Here is a 13,216-nt window from a genome sequence, read left to right as displayed (position 1 = left end):
TACAAAGTGGTTGTTTGTACATGATATATCTACAAAGATTTACACACAAGGATTTGGAAACCCACAAGGTTATGAAGTATATAGGGCTGAGAGAGATTCCTGTCTGCCACCTTGGAGAAGCTGCAGCCAGTCTGTGTAGACAATACTGAGCCAGATGGGCTGATGGGCTGACTCAGTATACGGCAGTTTCCTATGTTCCTGTGATCTGGAGACTCACGTTGGAGAACCCCGATTATAAAAAGCAAACGTGTGATGAGGAAGTCGAAAGAAACCGTTGCAATCAATTGCTGACTTGCAAGCAAAGCCCATTTGTGGGATTTAGTCAAAGGAACCCTTTTTAGGAAGGTCTGTTGAGCAAATGGGCTCGGGGTCTTTCCCGTCCCCTCCTCCCACCTCACATACAAGCAAGGCAGCCCTAGTTCCGCCCTCTGCTCAGATGCCTCCTGTCCTGCCCGTTCTCCACGGACTCATCCAAGAGACCCCGCAGAACCTCTAAAGATGGAGCGCAACTTTGCGAGTGAGTTTCGTGCACGCTTTGCTCACGTCGCGCGGAGTGTCTCTAATGCTCCCTTGTTGCTCCCGTCCACGGGATTATTATTATTTCTTCTGGTCTGTAGGATTCCCTTAAGGGACCCAAATCCATAGCCAGGGTGGTGGGGAGTGATTCTGAGACTGCAGCCTTAGACAACTTCAGCCGGGAAGAAGCTCCACCAAAATCTGTGGAACTCACTCCCAGGTGAACGTACAAAAGGATCCGAGGGCTGGCGGTAAGCAGTCAATTTCACCGTGGAAATGAAGCAATCTCTTCCTCCTCCCTCCCTCCCTGGGGAGAAATTTAGTACCATATTTACCCGAATCGAAGATGACTCTGAATTACCCCCTTAAAAAGTAGAGTCATCGTATACCTGCAAGTTATACCTGCATTGACTCAAAAGGAACAGGACTCTGCATTTAAGATGACCTCCTGATTTCTAATATATATATTTTTTAAAAAACTTGGGGAAACCCTACTCTTGGATTCAGAGTAAATACAGTAGCGAAAGTAGAACTTTATTTGTAATAATTTGTATTAAAATGTGTACCCTGCTTTCCTCGGCAGAGAAGAGACAAGGCAGACAGCTTACCCAAATTCTAACAAGGTAACATAAAGTAAAGTTGTGCCTGTGGAGTCCGTGTCAACTTCTGGTGACCTGGTAGAATACAGGAGGGGTTGACCATTACCTCCTCCCACGCAGTATGAGATTATGCCTTTCAGCATCTTCCTATATCGCTGCTGCCCGATAGAGGTGTTTCCCATCGTCTGGGAAAGAAACATAACACCAGCGGGGATTTGAACCGGCAACCTTTTGTTCCCTGAGCAAGTTACTTCCCCGCTGCGCTATTAGGTGGCTAACAAGGTCTCATACCACCACAATGTAAAACAAAATGCAAACAACAAGACCGAGCAAAACACAGTATCTCTGCATGCATGATATAACCAAAGCCCTATTCCTCCAAAGATGGGTGCAGCTGGTGTGTTAGCCACCGCTGATAAAAGCTGCTTCGGGCCAGGAATGCCACTTGGCTTTCAGAAATAAATCTGGCTGTGCTGCAAAAAAAATTAGTTCACACTTTCTTTGTGCTAGATACAATTTTGAATTTTTGGCCATAGGAACATAGGAAGCTGCCATATACTGAGTCAGACTATAGGTCCATCTCACTCAGTATTGTCTACACAGACTGGCAGCGGCTTCTCCAAGGTTGCAGGCAGGAATCTCTCTCAGCCCTATCTTGGAGAAGCTGCCAGGGAGGGAACTGGGAGCCTAGATGCTCTTCCAAGAGGAGCTCCATCCCCTAAGGGGAATATCTTACAGAGCTCACACTTCTAGTGTTCCTTTCGTATGCAACCAGGACGATCCTGCTTAGCTTAAGGGGACAAGTCATGCTTGCTACCACAAGACCAGCTCTCTTCCCATAAATGATGACCATCCGCCATCATTTCTGAAAAGTTCCACATTGTGGAACGCCTTACCAGTGGTTTTCCCGGGTAAAAAAATAAAATAAAATAACTTCATTGATTGGATGTCACATAACAATTGTTCTCTGGGCAGCTCACAAAGTGAAAAAATGAAATTTACCCAGACCTCTAATGCTGGTCTGAATGTACGAGTGTTCCCCAAACTCTGATGGTTCAAAACTGCATTGTTGTGATCCGCCTGGAGCACTATTGCACTGGAGGGGTGGAATACAAATATTGTAAGTACAGAAATACACTCTTTTCGCAGCTTTTCCTTGTACGCTTCTCTTTTACTCTCCGTTTAAAAAGTTGCGCGTTCTAATAATTTAGGGAGGGGGGATTTATACCGTTTTAAAAAAGGGATCTCTCCCCAATCCGCGACTTCTTCTGCAAAGTCCCAGCTTTTCACACACAGTCCAGAAGAATCGTGCGCACGAAATCTCCGAAAGATGCCTCCCCCTTTCCACGCCCCATTTAACCCAGGGGGGTTATAAGCCCGGTATATCTGCGGGAAGGCACTTTTGGAAGTCAAACGTGGAGAGACGAACCTTGGAAAAGCAGAGTTTGGGGTTGGCTGGGGCGGTGTGTTTTTCCCCTTTTCCCTTCTCCCGGAGTCAGTGCCGAGATGTTTAAATGGTATGCTGTCACCTCTGATTATTTTTTAAAATCTGATCTCCCCCTGGGCTACAAAAACGTAGCAAACACCTGGCCCTGCCTCACTGGCTGGCGAGAGGGCAAACTTTTGCGGAAACGAGGTGGAGGTTAAAAGCAAAGAACAAACGATCAAACTATGTTTTGATCACCGCGCCCCCCCCCCCCCCCCGCACAACAAATCTTTCCATTTCATTTTGCATAAAATTGGGAGGTGGGAGAGAAAGAACAGAAGATTCTTAGTGGGCGATTGGATGATCAGCAATACCTCTCTCTCTCTCAGCCAAACATTAAAATCCAGCCAAAAATCCAGGGCACGATCCAGTTAAAATCCAGATTTATTTTTTATTTTAATTTAAATTAAATATTAATTAATTTAATTTAAAATCCAGGGCACAATCTAGCCAAACTTTAAGTCCTATTCATTTCAGCAGGACAATCTAAAGACGTTAAAAACAGGGCTTATCAGGCTGGATTCTGCCCTTAGATGGTAAGTTCCTTGGGGGAGGACCTTTTTTTCCTTATAATATTGCTTTAGATGCACCACCACCAAGCAGCAGGGAAATGCTTAACTAACAAGCAGAAGGTTGCTGGTTCGAATCCCACACACCCCACACCCACCCCACACACGGTAAAGTGTGCCTTCGAGTTGGTGTGGACTCCTGGTGACCAGAGAGCCCTGCGGTTTTTCTTTGGTAGAATAAAGGTGAAAAGTGCCATCTAGTCAATTTTGACTCTTGGCACCCACAGAGCCCTGTGGTTGTCTTTGGTAGAATACAGGAGGGGTTGACCATTGCCCCCTGCCGCGCAGAATGAGATGATGCCTTTCAGCATCTTCCTATATCACTGCTGCCCGATATAGATGTTTCCCATAGTCTGGGAAACATACCAGTGGGGATTTGAACCGGCAGCCTTTGGTTTGCTAATCAAGTCATTTCCCCACTGCACCATTAGGTGGCTGTATATGTAATACTTGCAAAAACTGTAAAGTCATTACCTCTCATCTCTCACCCAGGAGGGAATGCTAAAGTGATACTGGCTGCTACAAAGCCTGCATACTTTCTGTCGTTTGGGGGTAACTTGTGTTCATAGCTATTCAAAACTATTGCACTTTTGCTCAGTGCCGCTTCAGAGCTTTATGTTTGTAATTTGAAGGTGTGCAATCAATTGATCAACCACCTCAAGCTCATCCAACCCATCCACCAAGAGGTCCCCCAGCTGGCTGGCTGGGTGCTGCAGTTCTAGGATACTAGGCCCTGCCAGGATTTAACTGGGCCATGGGGGCGTCTACATGGTGCTATTTCTGGTTTAGATTGAAAGTTTGATATGAGGATTTAGAAAGCAGGTACTGTTGGGAGGCAGGAAGAGGAAGCAAGTTTAATTATGTGTGCTTTATAATTTTGAACTATTTGGGCTCCATATAGACTTTTTTAAAGTACAGTTTCCAGTATGAAGCAGTACAATACAGACTAAAAGTAAGTACAAAAAGGTACATTATTATAATAGTGAAAAAAATCCACCATTATAATAGGGGGAAATAGATTATATGGGTGTGTGTTATCCTGGAAATTCTGATCCCAACAATTAAGCACAATCAACTGATTGATTAAGCACAGTTTCAACTGATCTATTAAGGGAGTCTTCTTTCATTTCCCTATAGCAAGCTTCATTTTAAGACACAGATGCTTGCACACACATTAAAAACTAAACACCTACATAGACTTTTCCTTATTATTATTATTATTATTATTATATTTATATCCCGCTCTTCCTCCAAGGAGCCCAGAGTGGTGTACTACATACTTAAATTTCTCCCCACAACAACCCTGTGAAGTAGGTTAGGCTGAGAAAGAAGTGACTGGCCCAGAGTCACCCAGCTAGTTTCATGGCTGAATGGGGATTTGAACTCAGGTCTCCCCGGTCCTAGTCCAGCACTCTAACCACTACACCACGGTGGCTCATTCTGTCCCATTATGACATAATTATGTCCCATTAGGAGTTCTAAAGTCTGTAGAGGCCTTTTCACACTTTAAAAAGTAATTGATTTTTTTTTTTAAAGAATCTGCCTTTCTCAAGAACTGACTTGAGAAAGGCCAACAACAGATGAAATACGAACATATTGAAAACATTTCAGAATTGCATCTTAACAGCAGCAGAACACCAGATGAGCAGAAGAGAAAAAACAGACACAACTGCAGCAGAAACTCACACTTATTGAGGGAAGGTTGCGGGGACAAAATGGGTCTTCGCTGCTTGCTAGAAACTGAACAGGGAGGACACTGAGTGGATCTCTTGTGAGAGGGAGTTCCAAAGGAAGGGGGCCACCACAGAGAAGGATCGCTCTTGCATGGCCACAAAAGGAGCCTCCACTGATGGTGTAACATCCAAGAGCCCCCCTCTACAAGATGGCATGGGCATCCAGAGGAGGGGCAAGAGGGGAGCATTTGGCCCCTTGGATTGAGCCAGCCACCAGTTGATTTAATAGGGCAAACTCCAGGGAGGGAGGTACAGGATTTCTGGTGTTGCCACCACCCACCTGGGGAAAGTCCTGCAGACACTCATGGGCACAGAGCAGACAACAGAGTCAATCAAGAGGACACAACACTAAATTTAGGGCGATTTTACTTTTAAAAGCACTTCTCTGCAAGATCCCAATGGCTCCATTAAGATCATCAGGAAGGGTCTGTCTTCAGGTGCCACCAATTCATCTGGTGACAACTTGGGATCAGGCCTTCTCAGTTGTCACCCCTGGGTTGTGGAATGCATTCCCGGTGGATAGGAGAGGATTATCTTCCTTGGAGGCCTTCAGAAAAGACTTAGAGACCCATCTTTTTAGCCGGGCTTTCAATGAGATCTAGGTTTGTTTGTGTGCTTTTTAATGAGTTTTAATATATATTTATTTATTTTTATTGTTTTATTATGTGTGTGTGTTTTATTTTAATGTAAACTGCCCTGAGCCATTTTAGGAAGGGCGCTATATAAACTGACCAACTAAATAAATAAATATTCACCAATTAAGTAATTATTCACCAGCATTTTAACAGACTGACTAAAATTGTCCATATTACCAAATCCTAAATATGTGAGAGATCATTTTACCCTTTAACTACCACTCCTGTTTAGAAGAAAAGGTCAATTTTATAGTCATTATTATCTCTTGTTTACACAGTCAGACAGGTGTTATTGACTGGTTTGTTTTATCCAGACATCGAGTCCTTCCCAAGGACCTGGGATGCCAGAATTTTATTGTCAATTGTTATAGATATCGTCGCAGAATATAGGCTGTTCCCAGTAAAGCTGCTTTTTGTAATTGGCTGATGGTGATTTCTGTGGCCCCTATGGTGTTGAGGTGCTCTTCAAGGTCTTTTGGAACTGCACCCAGGGCGCCAATTACCACTGGGAATATTTTGGTCTTCTTCTGCCACAGCCTTTCAAGTTCAATTTGTAGATCTTTGTATTTGGTGATATTTTCTATTTCTTTTTCTTCTATTCTGCTATCCCCTGGTATTGCTATGTCGATTATTTTGACTTGTTTTTCTTTCTTCTCAACTACAGTTATATCTGGTGTATTGTGTGGCAGATGTTTGTCTGTTTGTAGTCGGAAGTCCCATAATATTTTTACATCTTCTTTTTCTTCAACTCTTTCAATTTTATGGTCCCACCAATTCTTGGCTACAGGTAGCTTGTATTTTTTGCAGATGTTCCAGTGTATCATCCCTGCTACCTTGTCATGCCTTTGTTTGTAGTCAGTCTGTGCGATCTTCTTACAACAGCTGATCAGGTGGTCCACTGTTTCATCTGCTTCTTTACAAAGGCGGCACTTGCTGTTTGTTGTGGATTTTTCGACTTTGGCTCTTATTGCATTTGTTCTTAGTGCCTGTTCTTGTGCAGCCAGTATTAAACCCTCTGTTTCTTTCTTCAAGTTGCCATTCTTAAGCCATTGCCAGGTCTTGCTGATGTCTGATTTTCCACTTATATTGTGCAAATATTGACCATGCAGGGGCTTATTTCTCCATTTTTCTGCTCGGTTCTTGACTTGTTCTTTCTTGTAGGCCTGTTTTGTTTCATTGGTGTTGAATAGTTTCGCGTTCTTGACCATTTGAAGTGCATCTTCTTCACTGTCCCTTATATATTCTTCAAGGTCTCTTTTCTCCTCCTCTACTGTTTGATGGACTTGCAGCATTCCTCTTCCACTTGAGCTGCGAGGGAGGTAGAGCCTATCTACATCACTGCGGGGGTGCAGAGCACGATTGATGGTCATGATTTTCCTGGTCTTACGATCTAGCGTCTCTAGCTCTGCCTGGGTCCAGTCTATTATTCCTGCAGTGTATCTAATAACAGGTCTAGCCCAGGTGTTTATGGCTTGTATGATGTTCCCGCCATTGAGTTTGGACTTGAGGATTTTTCTGACTATTATTATTATTATTATTATTATTATTATTATTATTATTATTATTTCTTGTTTACACAGACAGGTATATTGACTGGTTTGTTTTATCCAGATATTGAGTCCTTCCCAAGGACCTGGGATGGCTGAATTCTATTATCAATATTGCTGATGTTGTTGTTATAGATATCATCACAGAATATAGGCTGTTCCCAGTAAAGCTGCTTTTTGTAATTGGCTGGTGGTGATTTCTGTGGCCCCTATGGTGTATATTATTAACAACAACAACAACAACAATTTCTGTGGCCCTATGGTGTTGATGTGCTCTTCAAGGTGTTTTGGAATTGCACCTAGGGCGCCAATTACAAAATAATCCCAGTAGTAATTGATGCCCTAGGTGCAATTCCAAAATACCTTGAAGAGCACCTCAGCACCATAGGGGCTACAGAAATCACCATCAGCCAATTACAAAAAGCAATTTTACTGGGAACAGCCTATATTCTGCAACAATATCTATAATAACAACAACAACAATACTGATAATAAAATTCAGCCATCCCAGGTCCTTGGGAAGGACTCGATGTCTGGATAAAACAAACCAGTCAATAACACCTGTCTGACTGTGTAAACAAGAAATAATATTATTATTCCCTCTTATAATAGCACACCAGAAACAAAAACAACTCTTAGGCCCACCTATTAAAACTGAGTGAGGCCAAGTCAATCCATTAAATATGTTGTTTAATTTATGTTAGCATTCGTGGTGGTTTGTTGTTGCTTTATTTCCCACATTTGAAATTCAAATGCAAAGGCAACAGTGGCTAAAATTTAAATGCAGTTTTAAAATATTTCTCTTCCACCTTCCGTGCAACATTGACACTCACATATGCAAACAAATAGCCCTCGACTAGACTCAGGGACTGGCCTTCCTTTAAACTTGGGAGGAGATATTTAGATAACCAAGTACAGGCCGATCATATCAGTTCAAACATTGCCTTTCCTCTTTAAGAATGCACAATCCCTGCTTTCATGTCTTGTAGAAGGAGTCACATAATACACCAGCATCATAACTGATGCTGTATTTGTGAATTTTGCTCTTACTCATCATTATATATTATGGGGCTATCAATGGCTACTTGTCTGGTGATTATAGGCACCTCCAGCCTCAGAGGCTCAATACCAGTTGCAGGGGAGTAGCAGTAGGAGAGAGGGCATGCCTTCAGCTCTTGCCTGTGGGCTTCCCAGAGGCATCTGGTGGGCCACTGTGAGAAACAGGATGCTGGACTAGATGGGCTTCCTTGGGCCTGAGCCAGCAGGGCTGTTCTTATGTCTTACATGAATGGAATTATATAGCACTTTTCCTAGGTATTCTATATGTAGAGAGTATTTCATCATGTTTGTATCCTATCCTTCCTCCAAGGACTTGAGGGCTACATATGTGGACAGATCCCCCATTAATATTATTATTTTTCACACTAACATTGTGAGTTGGGCTACTCCGCCTAGGAACATGGGAAGCTGCAATACCAAGTCAAACCCTTGGTCCAGCTAGCGCAGTATTTTCTGCTCTGATGGCAGAGGTTCTCCAAGGTCGCAGGAGGCAGGAGTCTCTCCCTCCTCCCTGGAGATGCCAGAGAAGGAACTTGGAACCTTGGCAGGCAGATGCTCTTCCCAGAGCGGCCCCAGTCCCAAAGGGGAATATCGGATAGTGCTCACATGTGGTCTCCCATTCAAATGCAAACCTGAGCAGATCCTGCTTAGCAGCGGGAACAGTTCATGCTTGCTACCACAAGACCAGTTGTCCTCCCTACATCTAGCTCAGTATTCCCCAGGGGGTGAGCCTGGAGTCACGACCCCATCCCTGAAGTCACCCAGTGAACAGCTTAAGATGAATTCAAGCCCAGACCTATGCTGTTCCACTCTGGAACTCTATGCACACCCTCAGATTGGTCCCAGCAGATCAATATAGTTATTCCAATATTACAAGGGGTGGATTGGCTAAAGTCGCCCAGGAGTCTGTGGCACAAATTATTTATTATTATTATTAATAATAATAATAATAATTATTATTATTATTATTATTATTAACAACATTTATATCCTGCTTTTCCTCCAAGGAGCCCAGAGTGGTGTACTACATACTTGAGTTTCTCATCACAACAACCCAGTGAAGTAGGTTAGGCTGAGAGAGAAGTGACTGGCCCAGAGTCAACCCAGCAAGTATCATGGCTGAATGGGGATTTGAACTCGGGTCTCCCCAGTCCTAGTCCAGCACTCTAACCACTATACCACGCTGGCTCTCTCAAATGGGATCCATTACTAGTATTTCAAATCTGTGTCCCCTTTTCAGGGGAAAATTCAAGGAAGCTTAACACAATCGATAAACACAATAAAATCAGTAAGAATTACAAGCAAAACCTGCACCCTGCAAACCTGCAAAAACCTGCAAGGGACAAAGTCAGAGGACAGCTCCTTTTAACCATGATACACCACCACCATCTATGCCATCATATAGGAAGGGTAGGCTGATATCAGGGCCTTCTTGGGGGTGGCCTCTTCCTGCCAGACACAATCCCTTCAGTCCCTGTGCAAAACCGGCAAAGGCTGACTTAATTTGGAAGAGTGGGGTGCAGAAACCCTTTAGCAATGTGGCCTGTTCTTCCAGGTGCTGGAAAACTGCCGTTTTTGCTTGTTGCTCTGGGCTCTCCACATTCTGTTTGGCACTGCTGATTTCATTGGACAGGCACCTCGAGGGCCTTTCAGCAGGCTGAAGGGCAGAAAGGGATACAAATAAGGAGCCGGCCTTAAAACAAGCCCATGATAGCAAGATTAAAGGGAAGCGGCCAGAACTGTGGTTATTCATGATGAGCGGGAGATGCAAAAATAACAGGGCGAATTCCACCTTCCTACTGGCTCTGTCACCTCTCTGCATTACTGGAGATTTGCTCAGAGATCTTTATCTAGCCAGGTCTGTTTTGATGAGATGTCAATGGAAGTGTTAACTGATCTCCCTCCCTCTGTTTTCTACACCACTGTTCCAGGCAGGTGAGGCTAAGCACCCTCGAAGCAACATGCCAGCAACAGGCCTTCCTTACAACGCAATTGTGGCTTTTTAACAGGCCTCTGCTAGGAAATTTAATATCCCAGCTTGTATGACAAAAGGGATCCTCCTCGGGACGCCTGCCCTTTTGCCCTTAACAATTAAACAGGAGGGGACACTTGATTACTTAGCTCAAGTTTTTCTAAGGAACGCCAAGCAAATGAACTGATCCATTGGCTGTTCACAAGCATTCAAGTTTATACCCCCTTCCCAAATTACTCATATTTACAGGTAAGTCGACTCCTGGCGCCCACAGAGCCCTGTGGTTTTTCTTTGGTAGAATACAGGAGGGGTTGACCATTGCCTCCTCCCGCACAGTATGAGATGATGCCTTTCAGCATCTTCCTATATCACTGCTGCTCGATATCGGTGTTTCTGGGAAAGACACCAGTGGGGATTTGAACCAGCAACCTCTTGCTCCCTAGGCAAGTTACTTCCCCATTGTGCCATTAGGCGGCTATATTTACAGGTGGATGGAGTAAATTGCTTGAGCAGCCCCACGGAAATTAACAGAAGTTAGTCATGACTCCTCCCCACTAATTTCAATGTGATTACTCATGAATGGCTTAGTCCAGGTGTCAGCCACGGATTCTCCCCCCTCCTCCCGCCGTCTTCTTTTACCTCTTCTGCAGCCTGGCCTTATGCAGGCTGACTCACAAGTAAGAAACCCAGACACAATCAGTGCTGGGAAACACCCCACTTAGGGAATGTTTAATATAAAATGTATAAGATAACACGTAAAGGTATGATTAACTATACATGTGTCAAGCTAAGCACAGGTACAATACAAGGCAGCAAAAATTGAAAGGTGTGCAAAGCACTAGAGATTCAATGCACTTTGTCAGCTGTGAGCAGAAGGCATCCGAGAATGTCGCCAAAGAGTTTTGTTTCTCATAGCACTTCTTGTGCTTGGGTTTCCTTCCTGCTAGGCCTTAAGTGTTACCCCTCTTTGCTGCTGAATCTGTTAAGCTGGTCTAAGGACCGTAATAAACTTACTACTACTGCTTGCTGAATCTGTGCTCAGAAATAAGGCCAAATATTAAGCTTACTGTGAAACTTGCTGCCAGGTTAAGGTGCACACCAGGTTTCAAGTTAACAGGCACAAGATGCCCACCCAGCCCTATGAGATCACAGAAGTCGATACTGGGCCACACCAACTTTTGGACCATCACACACAAGGAGATGTGCAAAAAGCCATTGCAGATCTCCCCCCTCCCCCCCCCGTGGCTGGGTGGCACGGGTGAGAGGGACAATTAGGCAGAAAAGGCATGTAAATAGAAATCAAAACACAACAGGTTGTACTCAAGGTTTAGAGTAGAACCACGGAAATAACTGGACCCAAATTATTGCAATTCTAGAGCCACAACTTACCTGGGAGTAAGCCCCATTGAATCCAATGGGACTTACATCTAAGTAGACATGCATAGGATCACACTGCAATTTAAGTACTTTTCTTTTCATTGATTGGGCTATTACATTTATATTACATTCATATTTATACACTGCCCTTCATCCTAAGACCCCAGGGCAGTTAACAAGATAAAACCAATGCAATAAAAACATAAGAAATGCAGCTAAAAGTTTTAAAAGGGCTAAAGTTTAAGAAGAGTTCAAGCCTGAATAAAAAGCCTAGATTTACTCTAACCATCCAGTTCTGTGAATGGAAGATTAAATGACTGCTGTTTTGTATGAATTATTGGGTTAAACAAAAAATGACAGAAATAGCTTTAAAGACACGGGCCCCAAGCTCTGCCCTCCCCTCCTTCCTGCACGCCATCAAAACCAGTCCAGTTTGAAGCCAGTGCTGCACTCTGCATCTGCAGTTCTAAGAACTGCTTGGTGAATAATAGAGGGTCCATTCAAGAAGGCGCTTGGAAGACTCATGAAGCCCAGATGGGAAAACTGGAAAGCTTTCTGTTTACTCAACTCCCTCCCTGCAAATGGCTTCGCTCTGGCTGGAACTGGGACACGGTTAGATCTGATGGCGAGGGGTGCATTAAAGAGAAAGCAACAGAGGCAGGCCAGATTGCCTTGAGGGGGAAAGACGCACACAAACCCCAGCCTTAAACTCTGCCATAGTCACCACAGGGCCCTTATCTCCGACACAGCAGCAGAGAGGGGTAAATCAATACTTCTCAGGTTCTGATCCCCTCTGGAGGACCCCCAAGTCTGAGAACTTGCATCCCCCATTCCCAGTGCCTAGCTGGCATCTGTGTGGCACAACTGGGAACATGGGGGAGGATGGATTAGGAGATTCTACAGGCACAAACATTCTCTTCTTCTGTTCCCAACCCCTGCATTTTTCTTGCTTTTATTTCTTCTGACACCTCCACCACAATAATGCTCTTTTATTTTCCCTCAGTCCTCTCTAAAAGGTAAGAGAATGTTTCGGAATGCAGGCCAGGGAGCCCCCAAGTAATGACTTTTGTTAAGGAAAGCAAATGCGGGGTGGGGGGGTCACTCTCTATACATTGCAAAAGGAGTGGGCTAACCAACATAGATCTGGGAATGGAGGCAGGCAGGCTTAGGAGCAGAGAGGGAGCAGACAGAGGAGACCAGAGGCAATGGGAATGGGCTCAACAGTTTGGTTTATCTATTATTTATTATTGTTGTTGTTTACACAGTCAGACAGGTGATATTGACTGGTTTGTTTTATCCAGACATCGAGTCCTTCCCAAGGACCTGGGATGGCTGGATTTTATTATCAATGTAGTTGCTGTTATTTATCATTTTATTATTGTTATTGTTATTATTGTTGTTGTTGTTGTTATTGTTATTGTTATTTCAATTTCTATACCGCCCTTCCAAAAATGTCTCAAGACGGTTTACACAGAGAAATAACAAATAAATAAGACTGATCCCTGTCCCCAAAGGGCTTACAATCTAAAAAGAAACATAAGATAGACACCAGCAACAGTCACTGGAGATACTGTGCTGGAGGTGGACAGGGATAGTTTCAATCTATCATTCAAACACACAGACAAAAACCACAGATATTCGTTGGTACACTTAGGAATACCAATATGATGAATCCTTATATACCGCTTTTCAACAAAAGTCCCCAAAGCGGTTTACCTAGATG

At 43.8% G+C, this 13,216-nt stretch overlaps 1 protein-coding gene across 2 annotated transcripts in view; it reads right to left on the bottom strand.

The window, feature by feature from the left end:
- The window catches only part of TFAP2E (transcription factor AP-2 epsilon), a 109,762-nt gene that overhangs the window by 80,943 nt on the left and 15,603 nt on the right, over positions 1-13,216 (bottom strand). The gene's annotated exons all lie outside the window — the stretch shown is intronic.

Source organism: Hemicordylus capensis, chromosome 7 (assembly GCF_027244095.1).
Source record: "Hemicordylus capensis ecotype Gifberg chromosome 7, rHemCap1.1.pri, whole genome shotgun sequence".
NCBI lineage: Eukaryota > Metazoa > Chordata > Lepidosauria > Squamata > Cordylidae > Hemicordylus > Hemicordylus capensis.
This window is presented reverse-complemented; position numbering and strand designations above follow the sequence as displayed.